Genomic DNA, 13031 nt, shown 5'->3' with positions numbered 1-13031 from the left:
CGTGTGTGTTGTGGTGAAGAACACAGCTCGACTGCCTTTTGTTTCTGGCCTGTTTTCCAGCTCCATGCGATCGCATGGATTGGAAGGCCAAATCCCATGCGATCGTATGGGGTTCGGGTACAGTGATTTCAGCCTTTTTTTTTTATAAAACCTTACACTTTTTAAAACATATAATTAATTTAAAAATTAAAATTTTGTTTCTTTAGGATGAGGGCGTTTCAGAACGATGTCCTAGTCCGTCCCTCGACAAAATTTTAAAATTTGTCAATTTTAAGCGCAGTTTTAAAAACAAAGGTTTTTGGGTTTTTTTTTATGTTTTTGGCATACTTTAATTCAATAAGGCTAAAAATAATGATAATAAAAGTTCTCGTCCCTCCCTTGGATAAAGCAATTTTGGTTCAATGACCTAGTCTTCAACTTACGACGAATTTTAAAAATCATATTTTTAACTTAACGAAATAAAGTAAATTTTTTGTTTTTAAATTCACACCAAACTTAAATGCATAAAATTAAAAATTCATATTATTAAAATTTTAAAAATTCACACCAAATTTATATTATAATTTTGTTTTTCTACATACAAACTTATATTAAAAACATAAATTTTTTTTAAATATTTACAAACATAAATATATTGATTTTAAAAGTTTTACAATATTAATTTAATATTTATATATTAAATTTAAAAACATAGTAAAATTAAAAATTAAAAATCTTTTTGGTCTTTTATCCCACTTTAATCAATCAAATATTATCAAAAATATACGCCCCTCTTTTCGGTAAAGTAATTTCGGCTATATTACCTAGTTTTACTCCTGACGAATTTCTGAAATATTTTGGGTTGATTGATTAAAGATATTTATACCTTAAGAATAAACGGTAAATTTCGCAGTGATGTAAATTTTTGTATGATATCAATAATTTCGGTTACGCATACCTAATTTTATTGAATACCAAATTTAATACTTTATAGCGAATGATTCGGCGTTTATTATCAAAAGGTTAAAAGCAATAAAATAAAAATAAAAACTGTACATACTTACATGTGAGATAGAATTCTCAGTGACCTGCTTTAGCTCACTCATAAGATAGTCGGACTAATTGGTTTTCCATAGCTACATAGGCATAACCTCGAGCATTCAATGATTTTTCGTCTAAACATATGAACGGTCCATCTCTGCATAAAGTAACAAACTCGGTATTGGAATATGTCTGATTCGTCGAGCATTTTCCTTCGTGTGACCATTTTCCACATTTGTGACATCTTTCAAGGTGTCGTGCTCTTCTTTTCGCTGTGGATTTTGATTTTTCTTTACCAAACTGTAACTTATTATTTTCGTTCCTGGATTCTTTTCTTACTCCGTCCAATTTGCCTCTGATTAATGATACCAATTCACTTGGAAGGGTGTCATTATTACGTTTAGTGATCAAAGCGTGTAGCATTAGACCATGGTTTAATTCACAGAAAGTCTTCATCTTGTAAAACCTAAAAAAATAAAAATTCAGAATGGGGGGAGAAGACTAGTTCTTTAGGGTCTGCTAGGGAAAGACCATTCGGATTCCATTCTCGAGAACTACACGAAAACAGAATATCTAACTCTAACAAAAATACATATTATCCTTAAAAGACTTGATTCTCCCCACACTTATTTAGATGTGGTGTTGAAATTGTGATTAACGTTATTTTCAATTGGATCATCAACAATTTGTATATCTCTGACTTTTGCTTCAATCCATTTGTTGATTTCCTCCATAACTTTCACAAATTCAACTAACATCACCTTTTCTTTTGGCGATAAATTGGATACTAATCGGTTACATAACTTAAATTTTCCCTTAATCTTAGCATCTTGAATCCGTTTATAAAGTTTCTTTGTTGAACTGTTAAAAACGGGTTCATCTAATTTCGTATCATCAACGGGGTTCTTTGTGATCGGATCATCATTAAGTGTTTCTTCATCTTCCCCACACTTATGTATTTTTATTGGTCTAACAGTTTTGATTGGTGGAGATCTAAACTTTCGGTTCACAAAGGTGATCGATTTATTACCATCCCTAAGTGTCATTCTACCTTCTCTTACATCGATGAATGCCCCGGTGGTTGCTAAAAATGGGCGACCTAAAATTAGAGGAATATCAAGGTTTTCCTCCATATTAATCACTATGAAGTTTGCAACAAAGGTCAAACTTCTCACGTTAACAAGTAACTTATTTGCTATTCCAACCGGGTGTTTAATGGTTAGGTCAAATGATTGAACGCCTATTTTGGTTGGTTTTAATTTACCCATACCTAATCTTTTGTATAAGGAAAGAGGCATACTATTTGCACTTGCTCCTAAATCTGCGAGTCCATTATATACAGCACCATCATTAAGCAAATAAGAAATGATAAATTCACCCGGGTCTCCTACTTTAGTAAGTCGAGTTAGTTTGTAAACCTTTTTCGGGTGTTCTTTTCTTGGTTCTTTCACTTCTATTTGAACTTCTTGTTCACATTTTTCTTCGTTTCTTGGAATGGGAGGTTTGTATAAGAATTCTTCTTCATCACTCCAATTTGAATCCTCCCTATTTTCCGATTTTGATTTTTCATATGTTATTGATAACATATTTATGTTTTCATTTTGAAGGTTTTCTTGGATGGTGAAATTATGATTGACTTCATTGTCAACTTCCATCGGACCATGTATGTAATGTTTAACTCTGTGACCATTAACTTTAAATTCAATCCCATTTGAATTTATTAACTCTATTGTTCCATATGGGAAAACTCTTTTGACTATGAATGGTCCAGACCATCTTGATTTCAATTTTCCAGGAAATAGCTTGAATCTTGAATTGAAAAGAAGAACTCTGTCTCCTTGTTTAAATTCTTTTGAACTTCTGATTCTTTTATCATGCCATTTCTTCGTTCTTTCTTTATAGATTAATGAATTTTCGTATGCTTCATGTCTTAATTCTTCTAATTCGTTTAGTTGACTTAATCGTAGACGTCCAGCTTCATGTAAATCAAGATTACATGTCTTCAAAGCCCAAAATGCTTTGTGTTCAATTTCTACTGGAAGATGACATGCTTTTCCGTAAACGAGTCTAAAAGGTGTGGTTCCAATTGGAGTTTTGTAGGCTGTTCTAAAAGCTCAGAGTGCATCCTCCAATTTCATGGATCATTCCTTCGGATTTGATCCTATGGTTTTCTCTAGAATACGTTTTAATGCTCGGTTGGTATTTTCAACTTGTCCACTTGTTTGTGGATGATATGCAGTGGAGATTTTATGAGTTACTCCATATCTTTTGAGAACTTTCTCAAGTTGATTATTATAAAAATGAGTACCCCGGTCACTTATTAAAGCTTTCGGTGTTCTGAACCTTGCAAAAAAACGTTTTAAAAAGTTGACTACAACTCGTGCATCGTTAGTTGGGAGAGCTTGTGCTTCCGCCCATTTAGATACATAATCAATGGCAACGAGAATGTAGAGATTATTATGAGATTTTAGAAATGGACCCATAAAGTCAATACCCCAAATGTCAAATACTTCACACACTTGAATGACATTTTGTGGCATTTCATCACGTTGACTTATTTTTCTGGCCCTTTGACAAGCATCACCGGATTTGCAAAGAAGGTGTGCGTCTTTGAAAATTGTAGGCCAATAGAATCCAACATCGTAAACTTTTCTTGATGTGAGCTGAGGCCCATAATGCCCTCCTGTTGGTCCTGTGTGACAATGGTTTAATATTTGACTGGCTTCATCTCCGAATACACATCGGCGTATTATTCCATCGGGACAACTTTTAAACAAATGTGGATCTTTCCAGAAATAGTGTTTTATATCACTAAAGAATTTCTTTCGTTTTTGGTACGACAACCCTTTTTCAAGGAATCCACATACTAAGTAGTTTGCATAGTTTGCAAACCATGGAATTTCATTATAATCTATCTTCAATAGATATTCATCAGGAAAGTTGTCTTGTATGGCCGATTCATTTAGAACTTCTAATTCTGGATTTTCAAGACGAGAAAGATGATCAGCGGCGAGATTTTCTGCTCCCTTTTTGTCTCGGATTTCAATATCGAACTCTTGTAAGAGTAAGATCCAACGGATTAATCTTAGTTTAGCATCTTGTTTCGAAAATAGGTATCTAAGAGCAGAATGGTCGGTATAGACCACCGTTTTAGCTAGAATGAGATTTGAATGAAATTTGTCAAAAGCAAAGACAATAGCAAGGAGTTCTTTTTCAGTAGTTGTATAGTTCGTTTGTGCTCCTTGTAACGTCTTACTAGCGTAATAAATAGGTTGAAATCGTTTTTCAATCTTTTGTCCTAAAACGGCTCCCATTGCAAAAACACTTGCATCGCACATAAGTTCAAACGGTAGATTCCAATTTGGAATTATCATAATCGGCGCATTAGTGAGTTTTTCTTTAAGAATATTAAAAGATTTGATGCATTCATCTGAAAAGATAAATGGAGCATCCTTTTATAGGAGTTTATTCATAGGAGTGGCAATTTTAGAAAAATCTTTTATGAAACGTCGGTAAAAATCGGCATGCCCTAGAAAACTCCTAACTCCTCTAACATTTGTGGGATGTGGAAGTTTAGCAATTACATCTACTTTAGCTCTATCCACTTCAATTCCTTCCTTTGAAATTTTATGACCAAGAACGATGCCTTCTTTAACCATGAAATGGCATTTCTCCCAATTAAGTACTAGATTTGATTGTTCGCATCTAATAAGCATTCGTTCAAGATTAACTAGACATGATTCAAATGTATCACCAAAGACTGAAAAGTCATCCATGAAAACTTCCATGCATTCTTCTATCATGTCGTGAAGAATCGCCATCATGCACCTTTGAAAGGTTGCAGGGGCGTTGCAAAGTCCAAATGGCATGCGTTTGTAAGAAAAAGTACCATAAGGGCACGTGAATGTGGTTTTCTCTTGGTCCTCGGGTGCTATTGGAATTTGAAAATACCCAGAAAAACCATCAAGAAAACAATAGTAACTATTTCCGGCTAATCTTTCCAACATTTGATCAATGAGAGGTAAGGGAAAGTGATCTTTTCTGGTGGCGTCATTTAATTTTCTATAATCAATACAAACACGCCATCCTGTTACAGTCCTAGTAGGAATAAGCTCATTTTTCTCATTTGTGATGACAGTCATGCCACCCTTCTTAGGTACGCATTGAACTGGGCTTACCCATGGACTATCAGAAATTGGATAAATTAAACCTGCATCTAGCAGTTTAATAATTTCTTTCATAACAACATCTTGCATATTAGGATTTAGTCTTCGTTGGCGTTGCACATACGTTTTATGAATTTCTTCCATAAGGATTTTATGTGTGCAATACGAAGGACTTATTCCTTTAATGTCATGAATCTTCCATGCAATAGCTGGTTTATGAGCTTTTAGCACAGTAATGAGTTGAGATTTTTCATTTTCAGTAAGAGAAGACGATATTATTACAGGTAATTCAGTTTCACCATGTAAATAAGCATATTCCAAATGGTTTGGAAGTGGCTTTAACTCTAATGTCAGTGGTTCTTATATCGATGATTTGTATCCATATATGTCTTCTTCTTTTAGCATTTGAATTTCTTCTGTTGTTGGTTCATATCCATTAGCCATAAGTGTAGCTAACATTTTACTTTCATCAATTGGTTCAGTTCCTTCTCCTAAAGAACATTCTCATGTTCCTTGTAATTCTGGAAATTCTTCTAATAATTCTGCATGTGATTCTATAGTTTGAATATAATAACATGTATCATCTGCAGATTGTGATTGTTGCATTGCTCTATCAACTGAAAAGGTAACACTCTCGCCCTCTATACTTAGGGTCAGTTTCTTACCAAACACGTCTATTATTGCTTTGGCCGTGTTTAAGAATGGTCTTCCTAATATGAGAGGAACTCGAGAATCTTCTTCCATGTCCAGAATAACAAAATCTACTGGAAATACTAAAGTACCAACTTTAACTAGCATGTTCTCCATTATCCCTCTAGAATATTTTACTGATCGATCGGCTAGTTGTATGCTTATTCATGTTGGTTTCAATTCTCCAAGGTCTAGTTTAGCGTATAGTGAATACGGCATTAAATTTATACTAGCACCTAAGTCTGCCAATGCTTCTATTGAACTAAGACTACCCAGAAAACAGGGAATTGTGAAACTTCCTGGATCTGATAATTTTTCTGGTATCTTATTCAATAACACTGCAGAACAATTAGCATTCATAGTAACAGCCGAGAGTTCTTCCATTTTCTTTCTATTAGTGATTAGATCTTTCAAGTTCCTGAAATCACATCAATGAAAGGAAGATTTACATTTATTTGTTTAAACATATCCAAGAATTTAGATTGCTCGGCTTCAAGTTTCTCTTTTCTCATTTTACTCGGGTAAGGAAGTGGTGGTTGGTATGGTTTAACATAAGGTTTAGCTTTAACTGTGTTATTTTCATTAACCTTTTCAACTATCGGTTCTGTTTCCTTTTCTTGCTCAGGTTGTGGTTCTTGTGGAGTAGGAATAGCTTCATCAGAAATTACAGGCATTTCAGGTGGTTTAAGTGTAATACCACTTCTTGTGGTAATGGCTTTAGCTGTTTCATTCCGAGGGTTAGCATTTGTATCACTAGGTAGACTTTCTGGTTTTCTTTCACCTATTAACCTTGCTATGTTGCTTACTTCTTGTTCAAGATTTTGAATAGAAGCTTATTGATTTCTAAATGCTTGAGCATTTTGTTCAATGGTTTGTTTCTGAGATGTGAAAAACTGTGTTTGAGATTCAACTAGCTTCGACATCATATCTTCTAAATTTGGCTTTTTATCATCGGTTTGTGGTGGTTTGTTTTGAAAAATAGGTCTTTGCTGGTAGTAAGTATTATTGGATACTTGTTGATTACTAGGACCTTGTTGGTTGTTGTATGGAACATTTCGGTTATAATTCTAGTTTTGATTGTAGATTGGTCTTGGCAGTTGATAATTATTCTGATAATTATTTCTAGGCCTTTGGTTTATGTATGAAACATTCTCTCTTTGTTCCATTGTTAGTTCAATACTGAGACAATCTTTTGTTAAATGTGGTCCTCCACACTGCTCACAACTAATTCTTATTGAGTGGATATCTTTAGTCATCTTTTCCATTCGTCTCTCGACAGCATCTATCTTTGCGGAAATGGAATCTAAGTCATGGCTAGAATCGGCTCTAGCTGCTTTAGATGATCTAACGATATCTTTTTCTTGGTGCCACTCATGTGAGTGGGAAGCAGTGTTATCAATAATTTTGTAAGCGTCAGTTGCGGTTTTCTTCATAATGGAACCACCAGCTGCTATATTGATGTCTTTTCGTGTAGTGATGTCGCATCCTTGGTAGAATATTTGTACTATTTGGCAGGTGTCTAAACCATGTTGCGAACATCCTCTTAATAACTTTTCAAATCTTGTCCATGCTTCATATAAAGTTTCATTTGGTTTTTGTGTGAACGTAACTATTTCTCCTTGAAGTCTTACGGCTTTAAATGCCGGAAAGAATTGTTTAAGAAATTTTTCAACTAAAACGTCCCATGTATCAATCGCCCCTTCAGGTAACGATTCCAACCAATCTTTGGCTTCTCCCTTTAAAGTCCAGGGAAATAACATGATATATATCTGTTCATCCTCAACTTCTCTTTTTTTAAATAGAGTACAGATCCTATTAAAGGTTCGAAGATGTTCATTTGGATCTTCCTTTGGCGCACCACTAAATTGGCATTGATTAGTTACCATGTGTAAAATTTGTCCTTTGATTTCATAATCTGGCGCATTAATGTCTGGTTGAGTAATTGCGTGACCTTGGCCAGTGCGTTTAGCTCTCATTCGGTCTTCCATACTTAGAGGTTCCAGATTTTCCATGATTAAATTTGTTGAATCTGAATCACTAGAGGATTCTGATTTAATGGTTGGTTCTTCGACAATCTCTGTTTGAATGATTGGTGGTTCCGGAGGAAAGATTAATGGTTCAGGATCTCTGAATTGTCCCTGAAGATTCTCCGGATTCTCAATTGTGAGGTCGGGTTCAAAACATGGATTATCAGAAATTTGAATTGGAGTACTTGGTCGACTGGATGACGATTCTAAAGAAAAATCAACGGCGATAATATTTGCTAGATGTCTTGATCGAGTTACAGGTGGTGAACGTACAAAAGGTGGTGAACGTTTTGCTCGGTGCATTCACTGAATATCCTATTAGTTATATAAATAAGAAAATTTATATTAGTTATCAAATTAATAGACTTTTCTGATTTTGCCCACGTTTCGAATAGCCAAAAGATGCAGCAGAGGGGCAGGATTCGTTTGGTCTCAATATAATTGAGTACTGTTTGGCTCCAATAACTCGGTCCACGAACAAATCCAACTATTACTATGAACCAGAAAATGGATGTCTATCAATTTAACCACTTAAAATAATTTTTCGTTTTGAAATTTTAGAGAAGAAATAGAAAACAATCTATGTCTTATAAACTAGAGCGCCGAGAAATAAGAAAGAAAAAGATTGCGTCGAAAAACATCGAAAAATAATAGGCGTCGAAACTTAAAAAGGAACTAAAAACTAAAAATTAAAAGTTGCGTCTAAAAATATTAAAGCTTAGAGAAATACTATATCCCAAAACGGTAATAACTTAAAAAGTACTAAAATATTAAAAACGGCGTCGCAAAATTCTAAGGCACCTAAATCTTAGTCTAAAGAAAAAGCACTTAAGGGTTTTTAAGGCAAAGCCTAAAAATCTAGAAATAAAAATAACTATAGCAAAAACTATGACTTAAAACTAAATACGAGCAAAAAATACAAAAATTACGCTAAAACAAATAAAAAGATACAAAAATATAAAAATAAACTTAAATTTGTAAAAAGTACAATTTTTATAAAAATATTATTTTTATATTATTTATTTTATAAAATTATTAATTTTATATATTTATAAAACTAATTACACTTAATAATACAAATTAATAATAAAACTAAAACTTAATTAATTAAATAACTAAACCCTAATTAGGGTTTTGATTAAATAATAATAATAATAATATACTCCGTAATGATTGCTGTTACCAGTCAACTCTAGCGTGTCAGACAGGGCCATGCGATCGCATGGTCCTCACGTTGAAAATCCATGCGGTCGCATGGAGTAGGTTTCTGGGCCAGGATATGGGCTGCTACAGTGATCGGGCCGAGTAGTTTACTATTTTTTTTTTTGTTTTTAAAATAAATAAATATTTATAGAAATTAAATAAAAACTTAATTCTTAAAAACTAAAAATAAAGATAAAGAAACTTTATAATTTTATATATATATATGTAACAAACTCTTAAATATATATATATTTTGTTATTATTTTTTTTTGTATATTTAAAACGTATTTTTACAAAAGCGTATTTTTATAAAAGTAAACTAAAAATTAATAAAAATCTTTTTTTTTATAGCGTTGCGCTTCCGGCGTTTTAGCGTTCCCCGGCAGCGACGCCAAAAATACTTGATGTTACGCGAGGGGTATATGAAATAGTTTAATTTTTACAAGGAAATACTATTAAATACGATACAATTTTTACACAAGTGATTTATTTATTTATAGAGTGGATATACTTAAACCTTGCTACAACACTTATAGGCAGTGTACCTAATCGTACAGTAGTATAGTTTTTAGTAAGTCCGGTTCGTTCCACAGGGAAGTTTAACGCTATATTTTTTTACTTATAAATGTAAAAATACAAAAATATATATAAGTAGTATTATTATTATAAAAGGGGGTTTTTACCGTTTAATGACCGGTTTGTCGATTTTAAAACTTTAGTCGCAGTTAAAACCTAATGTAAAATATTAAAAATAAATATAACTTAATTTAAAGCGTAAAGTAAATAACGATAATGAAATTACGATACATAAAAATGCGATAAATAAAAAGTACGACAATTAAAGAGTACGATAATTATAAGTGCAATTAAATATAATGACAATAAATAAAAGTGCGATAATTAAAAGTGCAATTAAATATGAAATATGTAAATTATGCTTATTTAAACTTCTGTAATCATGATGTTTGACGTGTTGATTTTAGTTTTATTACCATGGGTTAATTGTCCTTTGTCCTGGATTATTCGATATGTCCATACGGATTTGTCCATAATAGTCCATCAGTCATAATCATAAAGTGTGAAAGTCTTCGTCAAATTATTCTTATTCCCAAAGTCAAATATTCCAACTAATTGGGGATTCGAATTGTAACAAGATCTTAATACTTTGTTTAATGAATACACTAGGTTATCGACTACGTGTAGACCAAGGTTTTACTACTTTGTTAATAATTACACCAATTACCCTTGAATGTAATCCACCCCTGTTTCAACAAGTCTATTAACTATTAATCCAGTTCCGTGTCCGGTAAAATGAATAATTATTGGTATTTATAGATATCCCGCCCACCGTACCAGTCAAGCGTATGTGGTTATATATAAATACATCAAATTATAAGTCTATATATTAAATCAACGAGGTATCATTTAGTTAATATAAAACCCATTAATAGCCCATAGTCTAATTTCTACAAGTGTCGTTCTTTTGTCCAAACCCCAATTATGGTCCAAAGCCCAATTACCCAATTTTAATATTTAGCCCAACATCACGATTACTTCGGCATTAAATAAGCATAATAATAACTTAGCTACGAGACATTAATTTAAAAATAACATTAACCATAACTTACAGTGATTAAAAATAGCGTAGCGTTACACGGACAGAATTTCGACTTACAACCTTACAACATTCGCTAACATACCCTTATTATTATTAAAATTAAAATTAAAATTATAATATATATATATATATATATATATATATATATATATATATATATATATATATATGTTTACGTTCAGAGAAAGGAAAGAAAAAGATGTGTTAAACTGAGCCAAAACACGCGAAATTTATAGATGTGGCATGCTACCTACTGCCATGCGATCGCATGGATTTTTGCCTTCCAGGCCATGCGATCGCATGGCCACTTTTTCCAGCTCACATGATTTGTTTCCTAGCTTTGCCGACGGTTTAATAAATAAATATAATATATAAATAATTTTAAGAATTATTTAAATATTATATTATATTTATGTGCATAGTTGACTTGTAATTTTTAGTCCGTTGCATCGAGCGTTGAGAGTTGACTTTGGTCCCGGTTCCGGATTTTCGAACGTCCTTGCGTACAATTTAATATCTTGTATTTTGCGTTTCGCGTCTTGTACTCTTGTAATTTTGAGACGTTTCTCATCAATAATTGGAACCACTTTGATTTTACTTTATACTTTTGAGCTTTTTGGTCGTTTGCGTCTTCAATTCGTCGAATCTGTCTTTTGTCTTCACCTTTTATTATTTAAACGAATATTACTTGTAAATAGAACAATTGCAACTAAAAGCTTGTCTTTCTTGAGGAATAATGCTATGAAATATATGTTCGTTTTTAGCATTATCAGTGAGTTTCATTACTCCCTTTTTTTATATATTTTTGGGACTGAGAATACATGCGCCGATTTTATTAATCTTTTACGAAATAGACACAATGTGACGACCCAGAAATTTCCGACCAAATTTAAACTTTAATTTTATTATAAATTCGACATGATAAGCAAAGCCTATGAGATTGAATTTTAGAATTATTGAACTATTTCATGAAAGCATTTAACCCTTGACTATTCCCGACGATTCACGAACAATTGTTTGTAAATAAAATATGTATCTATAGATGTAAAGTATATGTATATTAACTTGAAATTATAAAATATAATGTATAAAATAAGATACAAAATAATTAGATGCAATTAAAAATGAATCTATATATATAGTATAATGTATATGTATCATTATTATTATGTATATTATAATATATGAAATTTATAAATAATAACTATCCTATAAAAATCATTATAAAATATATGATATGAATATTAAATTTTACACAACTAATAATATATAATAACAAGTTTAGATATAGTATTATATCAATATTATTATTATTATTACTCTCATTATTATTTAATAATATTAATATTAATATTATTATTTATATATATATATATATATATATATATATATATATATATATATATATATATATATATATATATATATATATATATATATATATATATATATATGAAGTTTGAAATATATGAATTGCTATAGCATTATTATTACTATCAATAATACTATTAGTATTATTATAATCAATATTATTATTATTAACATTATTATTATAAATTTTATAGTTATTATTATCAATATTTTAATTATTTATATCATTTTATTAGTATTAGTATTATTATTATTATCATTAATATTATTATTGTTATTGTATTATTAGTATTATATTATTATTATTATTATTAATATTAAGGGTATTATATTTATTAATATGTTTATTAATTATTAATATAAATTAATCAGTATAATCTTAAAGGCTGATGTAAACGCGTATATCCTCACCAGCTTCTTCTTGTTATTTGTTTTTATTCTTCTTTTTTCTTCTACATCCTGCTCACTCGTGAATGATGGTCGAGACATTTTTTTTTTAATCGAGCTTAGTAATATAAGTCATTCAATTCTTCCAATATCATGAAAGGACCCGTCCTAATCCACCTGGACAAAGTCATCAACATTTGGTCCCATTGCGATGATCGGCTCCAAGTAATGTCCTTATATTGAGCAAATGCACAGCAGAAGACTTAATTCGTACCTGAGAATAAACATGCTTTAAAGTGTCAACCAAAAGGTTGGTGAGTTCATAGGTTTATCATAACAATCATTTCAATATGTTAATAGACCACAAGATTTCATAATCATAAACATAATACACTCGCAAGTGTATGTAAAGCATTCTAAGTGGTTGAGCACTTGGTAACCATAATTAACATTTAATCAACGTCGCATATTCCCTTTATTATTAAATCTCACTACACCGTACCAAGTGTAGTCACCAAAACGAAGTACTGTGCAACCGTTGAATACTGG

The 13031-nt window shown here is 31.5% G+C and overlaps 1 non-coding gene across 1 annotated transcript; it reads left to right on the top strand.

Annotated features, from left to right (window-relative positions):
• The first annotated feature begins 7397 nt into the window (after nucleotides 1–7397).
• On the top strand, nucleotides 7398–7504 carry LOC139850958 (small nucleolar RNA R71). The gene has a single exon (XR_011760330.1). It is a non-coding gene; the product is annotated as a small nucleolar RNA R71 (small nucleolar RNA).
• The last annotated feature ends 5527 nt before the right edge of the window (nucleotides 7505–13031 follow it).

The sequence above is a fragment of the Rutidosis leptorrhynchoides genome, chromosome 5 (genome assembly GCF_046630445.1).
Source record: "Rutidosis leptorrhynchoides isolate AG116_Rl617_1_P2 chromosome 5, CSIRO_AGI_Rlap_v1, whole genome shotgun sequence".
In the NCBI taxonomy this organism is placed as follows: Eukaryota; Viridiplantae; Streptophyta; class Magnoliopsida; order Asterales; family Asteraceae; genus Rutidosis; species Rutidosis leptorrhynchoides.
Note: the sequence above shows the minus strand (reverse complement) of the source record. Positions and strands in the feature narration are given on the sequence as shown.